Raw genomic sequence first — 15,090 nt, forward strand, 5'->3', positions numbered from 1 at the left:
GAATAGGATTGCAGCCTTAGACTGTCGTATCTAAGCCCATCTTGACAAAATGCCACTCCCATAGCACACTAATGGTGCAACAAGAACCAAATTCCAAGCCTGTCTTGCCAAAGCAAGTGGTGCAGTCTTTCCTGGTAACACCCCTTCAAGGAACTTCCACCACAGCTGGTTAACCACAAAATGGTGTCCTGCTCATCATTGTAACATCGGCATGTCTAGGTGTGAACTCCAAGGATTTGATTTCAGTCAGAAGTGCCACTACTGGGAGTAGTGGGCCACATGCAGTACCAGTGAATGCACATGCCTACAAAAGGATGTCACAGCAACCTGGCTTTCCTACATGAATTAGAAGGTGAAAGTAAAACCCCCCTGATTAGTGTTTGGCCTGCAGCAATGGTTGGAGCCCCTGCCATTTGCCAACAGGGAACAGACACTTCCTACTCTTACCTGTTGCATCAGGCAGGGATGGTCTTTCTAGCTCCCATAACACTAAATTGCTGCTTATGAAATTTTGTGCAGTTCTGGTCAACAGAAAACTAAATACGTTGGCACTTATGATAGACAAGTACTACAACAGATTACGAATTTACTGCTATAAAATGTAGAGATATCTTTGAAGGGTTGGATTATTTTTTCATCTTGTCTGAATATATACCTAGATGAGGTAGAGCTTGGTCTGATCCTGCAAGCGGTTCTCCGAGAAATTGTGTGTTGGCAACCTTCAGTCTCGAAAGACTATGGTATCGCGCTCTGAATGGTGGTTCTGAAACAGCGTCTAGTGTGGCTGAAAAGGCCGAGAAATACATATGCACTATTTAACAAAGAAGATCCTTGGAAGTCTTTAACACGCATTAATGGTATTCTACAGTGCAGTGTTTCTCAAACTTTTGAGGAGCTTTACTCCCTCATTAAGTCTTTGTGAGGGAGGGGCAAGGGCAGCAACACAGTCATGTTGCTGAGGGAGTGCTTTCTACTTCTATGTAGGTAGGACTGCAGGAGCTGCAGGGAGCCCTGTTCAGCCCTCTGTACCACTCCCTGAGGCTTGGAATCTTCAGTAAAAGTGGGTGCAAACATGCAGCCCTACCTACATAAAAGTGAAAGCACCCTTGCTTCACCCCCCCATGGGGATGCAATCCTGGGGGTTGCTTCCCTGCTTCCCCTGCCCCTTAAAGGGATTGGAACCTTTACACGAACTGCTGGGTCATGATCCACCAGCTTGGGAACCACTACTATAGACTAAATCTCATGCCTGCACTTCAGAGGCTGTGTCTCCTAAATTATGATGTTTAGCAATCAGTCTTTAAGCACTTTTGGGTTAGTCCTACTACCTTTTCAGAAAGTGGGAGGAAATTACTGCTTACTCATTCTCCAGTCTCCAAAAGCTGTGGACTACTTGGAATTCCTTATCAGATCTATTTTTGTTCATGGGACTATGTGCATGCATGTGCGCACTTCCCTGCTAAAGGTAGAAATGTCAAAATGCATGGATGTTCACCTTTCATTTTCTACCGTTGATTTCCTGTAGCTGCAATTAACCTTGAAGCAGAGCTTCCTAGTCTTTACATCTGTTGCTACTGCCTCCTTATAAGTGACAGTATAATAAAGCAGAATAGCATGTATACCCCTTCCAGTAAAAATAATTTGCCAAATTGATTTATTAAGCCCCAACCACCCTTAGAGCCATACGTTTCAAAATGTACCATGTATGCTTGTCTAAACAGAGAAAGTGCACACAGGCCTTGTAACACAGCTTCTCAGTGTTGGCTTTGAATTAAATGGACATGTTTCCTATAATCCAGCATAGCATTTTTTTTCCATGTATGTTGAAGCAGTAGTTGCCTGGCGCAATGTGTGTAGGTTTTCTTCTTGAGCCACTTTTACTGTGAAGGCTTAAGTGTGGTGTAAGCACTAACATCTTCCATTTAGAGGCTGGGCTTGTTAGGTAGTGTTTAAAAAATAGGGGATAAACATATAGTGTAGTGGATCACATTGATTGTCTGGTGTGGAAGTTCTCCAGCAGACTGTAGACTAGACCTGCAGATAGATTGTGACCTGATTACAGTATATGCATGCTCAGCCCTCTGGGAAAATTCTAGCTGCCCGTAGTTTTGTAGCCTTTTTTTCTCCTGTGGCAGTGTGTAAAGCCTGCCCAAACCCATAGAAAGAAGGGGAATGGAAGAATGCCTGTAGCACTGCAGCTGCATGTGTTTTTCTTCCACCTGGATTTGGAGGTGTGTAATGGAGGTGACACACCAGTTTTTCCAGCCTGTGCAGCATGGATGGTTGGCTGCCCCATTTCACTTGCACCTGAGATTTCCTAAATGCTGGGAGATGGTGAATCCTGTTTGCTGTTACTGCCAGATTCTGTAAGAAATAGCGATGGGGAGATGAGAGAAAGCATTATTTCCCATTATTATTATTATAATATTTATTATATTATTATTTCTCATTATTTCAAAGGATTCCCTTCCCATAACTCATGTGGATGGCAAAAATCACATTAAAGAAAATCTATTTAAAAATGTCCCTTTGCTGGGCGATTTAAAAACAGCCTTGCTGACCTTTGTGATGTTAAAACAGAGTCATTAAGCAGACAATCCATCAATCAATCTCCAGGCAGCCAGTGACCCTTTCCCTCACCCAGAGCAAAGTTCTCAGGGGGAAGGGAGGGGTCCCTTACCTTGGAGTGAAGCTAAGTGTCTGGAGAGAGAATGATTGATGGATTGTCAGCTGGCTGACATTAAAGAGGCTATTGTTACTGTTTAATTTAAAGGGCCCTTCTCATCAAGCTGAAATAGAAAAATTCATGGATTTTTCCACAGGTGAAAAATCCGTGAATAATTAGGTTATACCTGTAATCACTTGCATGACTGACTACGTCAGTAAGAAAAGCATTTTTTTTTAAAGGGTATTTTAAAGGGATGCATTTTTCCCCTTCTCCAGGGATCAGCACATTCGTTCTCATTTACAGCGGGGTCATTCGTGTTGAGTCAAATCCGTGTATAAAAAATCAGTGTATAACAAGGTTGAAGCTGTACTGTGTAGATGGGGGTTAAATTGTGCAAAGAGCTCAGCAGATCAAAACTAACAGCAGAAAAACATTTTTTAAAATACTGTAGAGTGGTATTCTAGTGAGTAATTTGAAGTGTGTACTCCTACTCCAGATTAAAGTCCGCTATTTGCATCTTAATAAAGAACATTAAGACATTTTCAAGGTGACATTTCTCTCTTGAGTTTTACCTCAGATTCTGGCATTACAGAACATGTTCTCCCCCATAAGAAGTTTAGAATATTACCTATTTTTTAACTGGTCTCTTGTTCTGTCCTCTTAGATATCTAAAATTCCTCTAGCCAACACTAGATTCTTTGTAAAGCAAAACCAAAATTCTTTTCAAATCACTTGTTCTGAATGTTGAAGGGTTCCTCTCCTCTTCCCTAGACAAAACGTTGGTTTCCAGCAACTTAAAGGCTGACTTGTTGATATTCAGTAAACAATGCACATTCAAACATTTTAATGATTTTTTTAAAAAATCATTTGAGAAAGCATTGCATGTTGCAATTTACTCTCTAAGCCAGGAGTGCCCAAACCCCGTCCTGGGGGCCACTTGCACCCCTCGGGGACTCCCAATCTGGCCCGCAGGGGGACCCCAGTCTGGCTCTCTGGAGATTTGCTGGAGCTCATGCTGGCCGGACGCAACTGCTCTCAGCATAAGGGCAACTGTTTGACCTCTCACATGAGCTGTGGGACAAGGGCTCTCTCCACTGCTTGCTGTCACATCTGTGAAGCAGCAGTGGCAGCAAAAGAATGGCCAGACTTGCTTTTTGCGAGGCCCTTTATAGGCCTTGTGCTGTTACAAGACTTTCTTTCATTCTTGTAAGTTCCATCTCTAATATATTCATTGATGTGAATTTATGTAAATTTTTTCAAATTTGAATGATAAATTAATTTTTTCCTAGCCCCTGACACAGCGTCAGAGAGATGATATGGCCAACCTGCCAAAAAGTTTGGACAACCCTACTCTAACCATTCCTGAACACTCCCACCACACTGGCTTTAACAACCCGGTCAGACAGATGTACGGTTCTCATATATTCCCATATTCCTGTGTTCTTCCCTACCTCACAGGTCACAACACGCAGTGGACAATTCTCAGGGCAAATTTGCCCTATGGTAGGTGCCACCCCTCCTTTTAGCAGCAAGTCCTCCAGCTAAGGGGAAGCTGAAGTCATACAAGCTAACTCCCCAGCCCTTGCAGTCTGAGTCCCCAAAACTTCAGAACTCAATCTTCAAGGCTTTGGTAGTATGAGTGGCCCTGGCTGGACTTAACTGGATCCGTTTCTTTATACAGTACTCACGCAGACAAGCCTGTAAATATATATAATGATTTATTTAAAGAACAGAAATATGGTTACACGATCTTGAGAAGCATTCAGTTACTTAAGAGAATAAATACCTACACATATAGTACTAAAACACTAATGCTAACCTCTTAGACTTACTTATCCCTAAGGCTTACCTGGTCATTCCAACTCCTGGGCATACACAAAGGGTAGCTCTTCTACCTGTCATACCAGCAGTGATACAAATAGACGTCCATGATGGAACAGACATCTCCTCCTGCCCCAGCAAGAGGCTTCTAGACCTTAAAGCAGTTGTTCTCAAACATTTTCAGCCTGCGGCTCCCCTGATCCCTGTGGCCATTGGTCACGGCTCCCCATTTATTTATTTATTTATTTATTTATACTCCATCTTTCTCCCCAAAGGGCACCCAAGGTGGCTTACACAACCCCACTTCAATTACCTCCAAAATTGGGATGAAGGTGTTATACAAACAACCATAGAAAAAGTGAATTTGAAGGCACCAGGGAACAAAAAACTAGAGAAGCTGTAACTGCCAGCACCCGAGGTTTGTTCGCAGCAAACCTGGAGGATTTTGGAAAGGGACTTTTTGTTTCTTGTAAGGGGGGGGGGCAGAAGTGAAGAAATTTGCTGGGGGTGGAAAAGACTTTGTTTTGAGTGATTCTGCTTATTGCAAACTGATGAGAAACAGACACCCAGGCTGCAATCCTAAACTCTCTTTCCTGGGAGCAAGACTCATTGAACACAATGGGACTTACTTCTGAGTAGACATGCATAGGATTGTGATGCCAGAGACTGTTTATCTTATAGTAGCAGCCAATGTGGGATGCCAAAAAGAAAAAAAAAAAGGTCAGGAGAAAAAAGGGGATGGCTGAAAAGTAATGTGTATTTTTATTTTTTAATCATTTTGGGAGACAAAGCTTGACTGATCAAGTGTGGTTTTTTTCTTTTTGGGGGGGGGGGAGGTGGAAGGAAGAAGAAAAAGAGGTGATGATTCTTGGCTAAGCTGACCCAGAGTGAGACCACAACTCACCACCAAAGTAGATAGTAGTTAGTGGGGGCAGGCTTACACATACGCCCTGACTGAAAGACACACAGATGCCACCCCACGTCCCCCAGACTAGACAGAGGAATGCAGGCTGTGGCATTTGGACCTTCCCCCCCACCCTGTGACTAAGAACAGTCTGTCAGCCCAATCCTATCCACACTTTCGTGAGAGTAAACCCCATTGACTCTAATGGAACTTACTTTTGAGTAGACATGCATAGAATTGGGCTGTGAGAGCCCAATCCTATGCATGTCTACACAGAAGTAAGTCCCATCAGAGTCCCTGGCTTACTCTCAGGAAAATGTGAATAGGATGAAGTTCTGGGCTCCCTCCCTCCTAGTTGGAGGGAAGCCCCTCGCTTCGTGTGCTTACTTGTGGAGCCCCCTCTAGCTTCGAGTTTCCCTCCCTGTCTGGAGCCTGCTAGGAGGAAGCAGCACACCTCCCTCCTGACTGGGAGGGAGGCCAGAAGCTAGAGGGGGCTCTGTACTGATCAAATGCAGCCCCCCCCCACCAGCCTCCTCTCCTGCTGCAGAGAGAACCCAGCCAGTAAGCAAGGTCCAGCACTGAGCGAGCTTGCCAGTCAGATCCTCTCTGGCCTTGGGCTCCCCTTAGTCTGGAGAAGGCTTGGCTGGTGAGCAGGAGCCTTCTCTGTACCAGGAGGGAAGCTCCTGCTCGTCTCCTCGCCAGCCAAGCCTTCTCCAAATGGCTGCCGACTGACCTTTCCAGGGGGGAGCCTGACACCAGGGTGGCTCCACCAGCCCCTCTCCACCATGTTTCACACTCCCCTCACCTCATACTGCCCCACCCACCTCATTCACAGCTGCAGCCACTACTTTTTCCCATAAAAGCAGCAAGTAGGGAGGCCACTACATGCAGCTGAGCTGCTATGTTCACTTCTCTCCCCGAGATGCTTTCCCGACTCCCCAGACCCTGAAGATGCACAGATTGAAAACCTCAGCCTTAAAGGTAACTTTTGTCCAACCAGAGGCTCAGACCAGCTGAAGCATCTGAACCTCACCGGCACATGCAGTGCCAGGCAATCACTCTCATAGCAGCTTTTAAAAAGGTTTTTGGCCTACAAGATGGAGTCAGACCTAGCCAGTGATTTTTTACCATGTTCATCACATTGCACACTGAGGAGAAAGCATGTGAATTTTGAAGAGCTATACGTTGTTTAGAATTGTACAGTTTTAGTTTATCAAAGCCCTGTCCATTTATTGACTGAGTAAGATCCATTAGCCAGTGGCATACCTAGCGGGGTTGGGAGGCAGACCACCCGGGGTTCCACCCTCGGGAGGGGTGATACCACTAGTGACCAAAATCACTAAAAGCATGGTCGTTAGGAATAATACCATCATGTTATATACCATTTGATGTGGAATTTACAGCAGAATGCAATGGAAAAAACCTGGAGTGAAATATCTCCATTCTATCAAAAGTTATGGCCAAAAAACCAGGAAAAAAAATGCAGCTATCTTATGTAACAGAAAGTACTATTTCCTTAACTCAAAATGGACCAATGAGACTGATTGTTCAAAGACCCAATATAAGATGTTATTATGACACAGCATGGAACCAATAAGTTGTTAGTAAGGTGACACCCGGGGGGGCGGGTAACACCAGGGGTGGATCCAGAGTTTGGGGGAGGCACTACTGTAACTCCAAAGCCCAGATCAACCAGGTGGGTAGACCTGGGCTCCAAGTTGAACTTTGGCCTCTGTGGCCAATGTTTGCTGGGTTGGTAGACTGGGCTCCTGTCTGGATTTGGAGCCCAGATCTGCCTGCCAGGTAGATCTGGACTAACATTCTGAACACCCTCTGGAACCTTCTTCTAGGCTGATAGCCCTGAACTCCTGTCTAGATTTGGAGCCAAGATCTACCTGCCGGGTAGACCTGGGTTTCCATTCCAACTGCCTTCTGGAATCCTCTTCTAGGCAGGTAGACCATGACTCCTGTCTGGACTTGGAGCCCAGATCTACTTGCCAGATAGACCTGGGCTCTCTTTCCAACTGGCACCCAATTTTGCTCCCCATTCTGGTGGGTGCCCTTACTCACTGACAAATTAATTTTGTCATATTGGGGGTTGATAAAAATTTATGGGCCCCCAGGTGTCAAATGACCTAGCTATGCTACTGCTATGAGCAAAGCACTCAGCAGTTGCTCTCAAGTCCTGTTCAGTTTCATCTCCCACTCTGTGTGAATAATATAGTAATGACCTACATTTCAGATCAAACACAGCCAAGAGTGGAGGAATGTGTGTGTCGTTCATCCCAGTGTGTGATTCCTTCTGGATCTTTCTGTAGTTTTTTCACTGATCTGTATAAATTTTTGAAATTTTTGAAATCCCAATTTTTGAAATTTACAGTTAATAGATGAGATGGGATGTAACTATTTTTTTCCTTTGTATGTCATAATTGAGTGTGTTTCTACCAATGTTTTGGGAAGCTGTTGAGGACATCTACATTAGCAGTTCCCAAACTGTGAGTCCATGGCCCACATGACCCAATGTTTGATAGATTGTGAAACGGACAAAGCAGATTAAGCTATAGGCATCAAGGCTTAAAAACCCTGCTACTTGGGAGGAGCTGCTTCTTCTTTATTCCTTAACTGGTGCTTGGGGAGCAGGTTGTCCTCTCATCCAACACACAGTTGTAGGTGCCGCTGGGATCCATGTGTCATTCATGACACATTTCCACTCTTTGCAATGTTTCTAGCCTTGTCAATGGTCAATTGCTTGTTCCTTAGGTCTTCCTCAATGTGTTTGATCCACCTTTGGTGCTACCCGTTGAACCCTCCAGTAAGGAGGTCGCTCAGGCCAGAGGAGCTTGTGTGGCAGCCAACTGGTGTTCATTCAGAAAAGTTTTTCCCAAACTTTATGGTGGTTTGATATGAATTTGGGGTGCGGATTCCAAAAATGACATCCGTTTTGCCCTATCACGTCTAGTTTTGGAGACACAGCATAGCCTCTTTAGTGAATGGTTCAAGCAGCTTCCTCATGAGGAAGCCTACACCATGGCCTACACTAGACCCCTGGACTAGGTGTTATATATGTTAATGTTCAGAGTGTGAAGCCCCATGGGTTGATGTGCAGACACAAACCTTTAGGATTGATTCATTGTTCTAACTTTTAAAAAACTTCCATTATTTCTTTTTCATGTTTACATTACTATATAAATGTCTAATTTTATTTCTTCTCCTGTTAGTCCTCGTTATCACCATCAACTGGAAACCAGAAGTATTCAACAATTTTCTTGCCTCTTCTAGCAGGCAAATGTCCTTGCAATTCAACTGGGCAAAGTCCACCCATCTGAGGACATCCAGGAACTGAACTGGGTGCTGTAACCCTGTATACTACCCTGCAAAGCAAGCAAGCAAGAAAGAATGAATTAATGAATGAATTAACACAGGGGTGTCCAAAATTTTTGGCAGGAGGGCCACATCATCTCTCTGACACTGTGTTGGGGGCTGGGGAACAAAAGAATTACTGTAATTTACATTTAAAATTTGAATAAATTTACATAAGTTTACATGAATGAATATATTAAAGATGAACTTACATGAATGAATGAAGGTCTTGCAATAGCTCAAGGCCTATAAAAGTCCTTGCACAAAGCAAGACCGGCCTTTCCTTTGCTGCTGCTACTGCATCAGAGACGTGAAACAGCAAGCAGTGGAGGAAGCCCTCATCCCACAGCTCATGCAAGAGGTCAAACAGTCGCCCTCACGCTGCGTCGGGCCAGTGTGGGCTTTGACAAATCTCCGGAGGGCCAGAGGCTCATTGGAGACTGGGGGCTCCCTGAGGGCCATATTGAGAGGCCTTGAGATGAAACTACTTGAGGTTTGGGCACTCCTGAATTAACATAAAGGTGAAGCCTAATTTAAAACCCCAAAAAGATATGCCTGCCTTAAAGCACCTCTGCTGTGTTTTGTTTATTTTCATTTCATCTTATTTGCCCCTTTGTGCATATAATCCAGTACATACTAGTAATGATTAGCACAGGAATCAATCACAGATAAGGAACAACAGCGGTGGTCCATCAGAGAGGTGGATGAGTCCGTATCAATAAATCTACTCGCAGGTAAATGCTCCAGCCTGCTGTTTTAAACTGAAGCATAATCACAAGCATATCTACTCACTAGTAAGTACGCCAGTTTCACTCATTGAAAACAGGATATATGTTTTTTGTGATCTCTGTCCTGGCATCAGAAGAAATATTTCGTAATTTGCGTAATTTAAAGTAACATTAAAAAGATACTATCACAGATAGCCAAAGTACTGCAACCTAGCAGTTGAGTGGGAACACCCAGAGCCAGGTGAAGACTGCACAAGCTGCTCCCAGTAGCCTTATTTCAACTACTCTCACATAGAACCATCTGATAATTCAGTGGTAGCACCGATTTCCTGATCAGGGTGGTTGGGGCTCTGATTGCCTCTGTTTCTCCTTCCCTGCCAAACAGAGTCACCAATTATTGCTGCCTCTGAGCCTCTTCTTTAACTACCTTCCTCACTTTTCCTTGTGCTCTCATCTGGTTTACCCAACATTAAAAGTAAGCATAGTCACTTCATCTATTTCATTATAACCACAACAAAACCTCAGTTTTAACTGCACAACATTGCAGCAGGTGGAAAATTACTAACTAGCTGAAAGAGACCCCAACTTGACATGACTTTTCATTTCTGAGTTAAAAGTCCCCGCAACGGGTGACTAGTGCAAAATAGAACAGATCAAGCAATTCTGTTTCTTCATGCAAAATTATTTTTAAGAAGTTGGAAGAATGTGCTTTAATTAAAAAAAAAAAATCTGAGATTAGTGAGAAACTTTATTTTTACTCAAGTTTACTGAGCAACTATGACAACAAAATTACATTTGGGATAAATAAAGTATGTGGAGACAGTAGGGTGAGGGGGGAAAATACAATGTACCATTTTTTACTATGTTTAGTCTTTGTTTATGTTGGCAGAAAGCTCAGCTATATTGCACGTAAACCAGTAATGGACTATGCCCGGTACCTGAGAAGAGTTCTTGTTTTGTACTTCATAGAGTGTTTTTCATACAGAGGAGTAAGTAGTGTGGTTCCAATTGACAATAGACAGCACTAAACAATGTTTTTAATTAATAAAAGCACCATCACTTTACAGGGGACTTCACAGAGAAACATAAACGAGACCAGTTCCTGCTCCAAGGAATTTATAATCTAAATTTAGACAGGGGAGAGTAAACAACAGAGGAACAGTAACAAGGGATAAATGTAAGCAAATTAAGTTACATGTACCAAGACTTCGTTTTGAATTCAGATGGAGATCGAAAGATTAAGAGGTTAAACAAAATTCCCCACAGCAAAAGGAGTTTTGAAAAATAGTTGAAGACAGAAAGAGGGGTGGCACCATGGAGGCATTCTGGGAAAATGTTTCCAGCATAGGGGCTTCAGGGGAGTTCAGATGTGACTCCTGGGTCAAACCAAGCCCTCGAAGAACCAAGCCCAAGACATCCAATAGACTTCACAAAATGAATCTCTAAGAAATGCGGGCAGCCAATCCAAGTAACAATCATTCCAGTTTTCCAGGTTAGGTTTGCAGGCACTTATAGCAGGGGGAACGTGGGCCACACTAGGTGACGCGCATGGGGGGGGAGTGATACCACTATTGGTCAAAATTTTTAAAATCTTGATACTTTTGAATAATACCATCATATTATATATCATTCAATGAGTAATTTCATAAGAAATGCAATGAAACAAACCACTCTGACAACTCCATTCTACTAAAAGTTGTAGCCAAAAAACTAGCGGGGGGCGGTGCAATGTTGCACCACCACACCCACCGTCCGGGGTGTTACCCTACCCACTGCATGAGAGGAGGTCATCATGGGAATGACATGCTGGCCTCCTGCACTGGGGGACACAAACCCTAGTGATGCCACTGCCTAAGAGGGCTGATCAGCATCGCAGAAGACTCTCTTGCTAGAGGGAGTTGTGCAGGCAGCAAACTGCAGAGTCAGAAGTTTCTTTTGTTTACTACTGTTCACACTGAATGTCATTCTTGGTATCCATAAGTGGTATCCATTAGCCATAATAGTGGGGAAAAGATTCATATTGCACCTGCATTAAGGAGAAGTAGCAGCACCTTGCCTTCTGGCCCAAGGAAGAGTGTGCTCATCTCATGCATCCCCACTGTTCCTCTTTCACTCCTCCTCCACATTGCTCCCTCATTCCCAATTGATTTCTTCCTTTAAAACCCTACCCTTTAAGATGGACAGTTCCAAGCACATTTGACCAGTTAGGCTTTAACAGGTTCTTAATGGAAGCAAGGATGGGGGGGGGGGCTTTGACGTTGTAAACTCTTACTTGTTCTCTCATTCCTGTGAATGCACCAAGTGTTCTCAGCATTTTTACATTGGAGCCCATTTTCTGCTATCCAGCAGGAGGAAGGAGGAAGAGAGTAGACAGTTTTTTGTTCTCAGGGGATGCACAAAAAGCAGAAGCACTGCCCTTGTTTCTTGTTGAATTAGAACATATGTCAGGAAATGGATTACATTCGTTACCTGTCAGATCGTTTCCTCAGGTAGTTCATCTTACAATAAGTAACTTACTGACACTTCATACTGAAGAGTGAGTTAAGACAAGTCAGTAATTAACAATCCTACCTGTCTGTGCTCTTGCCCTTTTCTTCCTTTTCAACAACAGGGATTGAAAAGCAGACCTCCTCTCCTTCCTGGAACACATGCAAAAGCAAGAAATTCTAACAGCTTTATAAAAAGACACCGTGGTCTTAACAGAATTGACTTAGGGGCTTGCAAATTTATTTTATTTCTTTAAAACCATAGTTCTTAACTGTGGGTCACAAATGGATTTTTGGTATGTTGAGAAACTGGCAAGTTGATAGCTGACAAGGAAATGAGCCCTGTGGAAACCAAGACAGAGCAGCAAATGCACATTTACTCATGAGTTGGCAAATAAGCCTCAGTTCCACTTTGAAGGGCAGGCTGAGTAGAACATAATGCCACAGAATGGTCATGATCCAATGAAGGCAGTCTCCAACAAACTCTTGAGGTCGTCGTCCCCACAGCTGACAGGGAAAATGTATTGAGCCCTAAGAAAAGCTAAACTGAACCACATATGCCTGTTTACTCATGAGTAGGCAACTGTGCCTCATCACAGGCCAGGCAAAGGGGAACCGAAGGTCACAAGATTGGTCCCAATCTGATGAACATGGACACACTCCAGAAGGTTGTACCTCCACCCCCAGCATAGTAAAAAGGATAAAAACAGAGGCTTAAGTGGCTGGTAAAGTGAAACGTGTTTTTTTTATTTTCATAAAGCCAGGCAGGTCCTGAGAGAGTGTTGTTTTGAAAAGTGGGTCCTGGTGCTAAAACGTTTGGGAACCACTGTGCTATACAAATGTTGAGTACTGTATTATTACTCAGAAATTAGACTGCTGAGAAAAAAGGCAAAGGACAGGAAAAAAAGATAAACATTGCCAAAATATGGCAACCGTGATAGCTGAGCTTGAAGTTAACTTTTAATCTCTGCCTTTACTTTACTGTTACTTTTGAAGTTTATTTGATTTTTTTGAGAACATTTGCTCTTCCAATCAGTGCCATTTGACCTGCATAAAAAAGACTTCTAATGTCTTTTGACATCAGTTTTTTGAGTCTAGTCATAAAGTCCATCTCTTCCATAAGTTATCCATGCAACCACAGCAAGCATGTAAGTAAATACGTACATCCTTTTCCTAACCTCAAATATATCATTTTGATATCTTTCTTCTTGTTGGCATCCTTTAGTCTCGGAAGACTATGGTATCGCGCTCTGAATGGTGGCTCTGGAACAGAGTGTCCTCTCCAGTGCGCGAAGCCTGGGTAGAGTAGGTATGGAGGATAGGCTGTTACCCATGCAGCAAATCCCCCCTCTCCACGTCGCTGAAATGGTCCAATGGAAAGGCAGAGGCCAATACGGTTGGTTCCAGCGGCGTCGCAGGAGTTGCCAGAACTTGACTGTGTTCAGCCATGAACTGCCTCAGGGACTCCGGCTCCGGATTTTGCCTCGAGGTTGACTCCTGAAGCCTTTTCCATAACTGGATGTAGCCACAAGGCAGTGGAGGTTTGGGATCAGAGTTTTCCTTCTCTCAGATGAGCTGCCTTCCCAGGCTGACGAGCCCCATCTACCCGGTGGCTGTTTAGTCGCCTCTTACGACAAGTACAGCCAAACTGAGGGCCTATTCTTATCCCCAGCCCCAGTAGATCAGTGGGACTTACTCCAAGGAAAATATGTATAGGATGCAGACTCAATAGACTTTTTTTTTTTTGATATAACAATTAAGCAAGTAACAGCTGTTTTCAAGTTAGATGTCTAAAAATATCTACTTGAAAGAGTACCCAGCTCATGTGAATTGGGACTAGACTCTTTGTCTAGCTGAAATTCCTTGATATGAAGCTCCATATAATAGATCAGAGGCTTCCAAGACATATAATTAAAATCTCCTGCTGCTGCAGGTCATTTAAATATATACTTAAATAAAATTCTGAGTGTGTGCATTTCATTTAGAAGTTCTAAAAGGAATATGTCCTAAAAGTCAATTATCCAAATTCTAATTCCTGTTAAATTTCATACAGGGATGCGCCTTTTAACAACTGTTTGCTTAACAATGGACCATTATATATATGATGGCAGTCAAAGCACAATAAAGATGCTCTTAATGAGGCAATTGTGTTTCCCATAGCCTGCAGCAGAGTGTCTGTTTACACAACAGAGTCTCTGAATGCAAAGAAGAGGCAATCTATCTCCAGTAGCCCATGCAGCCACCTAGTGTTTGGCAGGAAGTGTCTGTTTACACAACAAAGGCAATAGATTGGACTGAATGTTCACTTAATGACCTAATCGCATAACAATGGGGATCCAACGTTAAGTGGTGCACACCTGTATTGAGTTTTACATACTGAGTAAGTTAAGCACTCAGCTTGCCAAAACAAATTTGGTTATGGCAATACACACAGTGCATATTTGGTAAGCGTATTCATATCTTGGCTGCCTCCTCACAAAAGGAACTGAATTCCACAGTAGAAGATAAAACAGAACGGATCCCTCCTCTGAAAGACAGAAAGTAGGCATGAATACTGTCCACTCAGATGATGTGCCTGTCTTCTTCCCTCTTCAGGGTCACTTGATGCAAAGCTGTTGCAGCCGATGAAAGGAGCATTAAAGGCAAAATATTTTTTTGCATTTTGTCACATAGCTAAAAATATTCTGTTAAGTTGCTGAGTTAAAACTAACCCTCTCTTTCTGTGCAATCCCATGCTCCTGAAATGGCAGTCTGAGCAGCACAGCACATGATGTTCACCCTTCAGTTGCCAGCACAATAGCAGCCCCATAGAGCAACAACTGCCCCACTGTCGTAGGACAAGCCACAGACACCAGCACAATGCTGCGTGAAAAATCTCTGGTGCCAGCAGAACTACCACCAGCATGTCAACTCCCAATACCCTCTTTGCCCCATACACAACGCTGGCCTGCCCACGAGGCCAACTGAAGCAGTCACCTCAGGCAGCAGATTGGTGGGGGCACCCATCTCTGTCTGCCTACATTCTCCACTGCTCACTGGTATCACTAGAAGGGTGTGGGGGCTACTAGAAGGGTGCACCGGGTGATGGACCGGGGGGGGGGTGATGCGCCCTGGGGGAGGACG

The sequence above is a fragment of the Tiliqua scincoides genome, chromosome 1 (genome assembly GCF_035046505.1).
Source record: "Tiliqua scincoides isolate rTilSci1 chromosome 1, rTilSci1.hap2, whole genome shotgun sequence".
NCBI classification, from domain to species: domain Eukaryota; kingdom Metazoa; phylum Chordata; class Lepidosauria; order Squamata; family Scincidae; genus Tiliqua; species Tiliqua scincoides.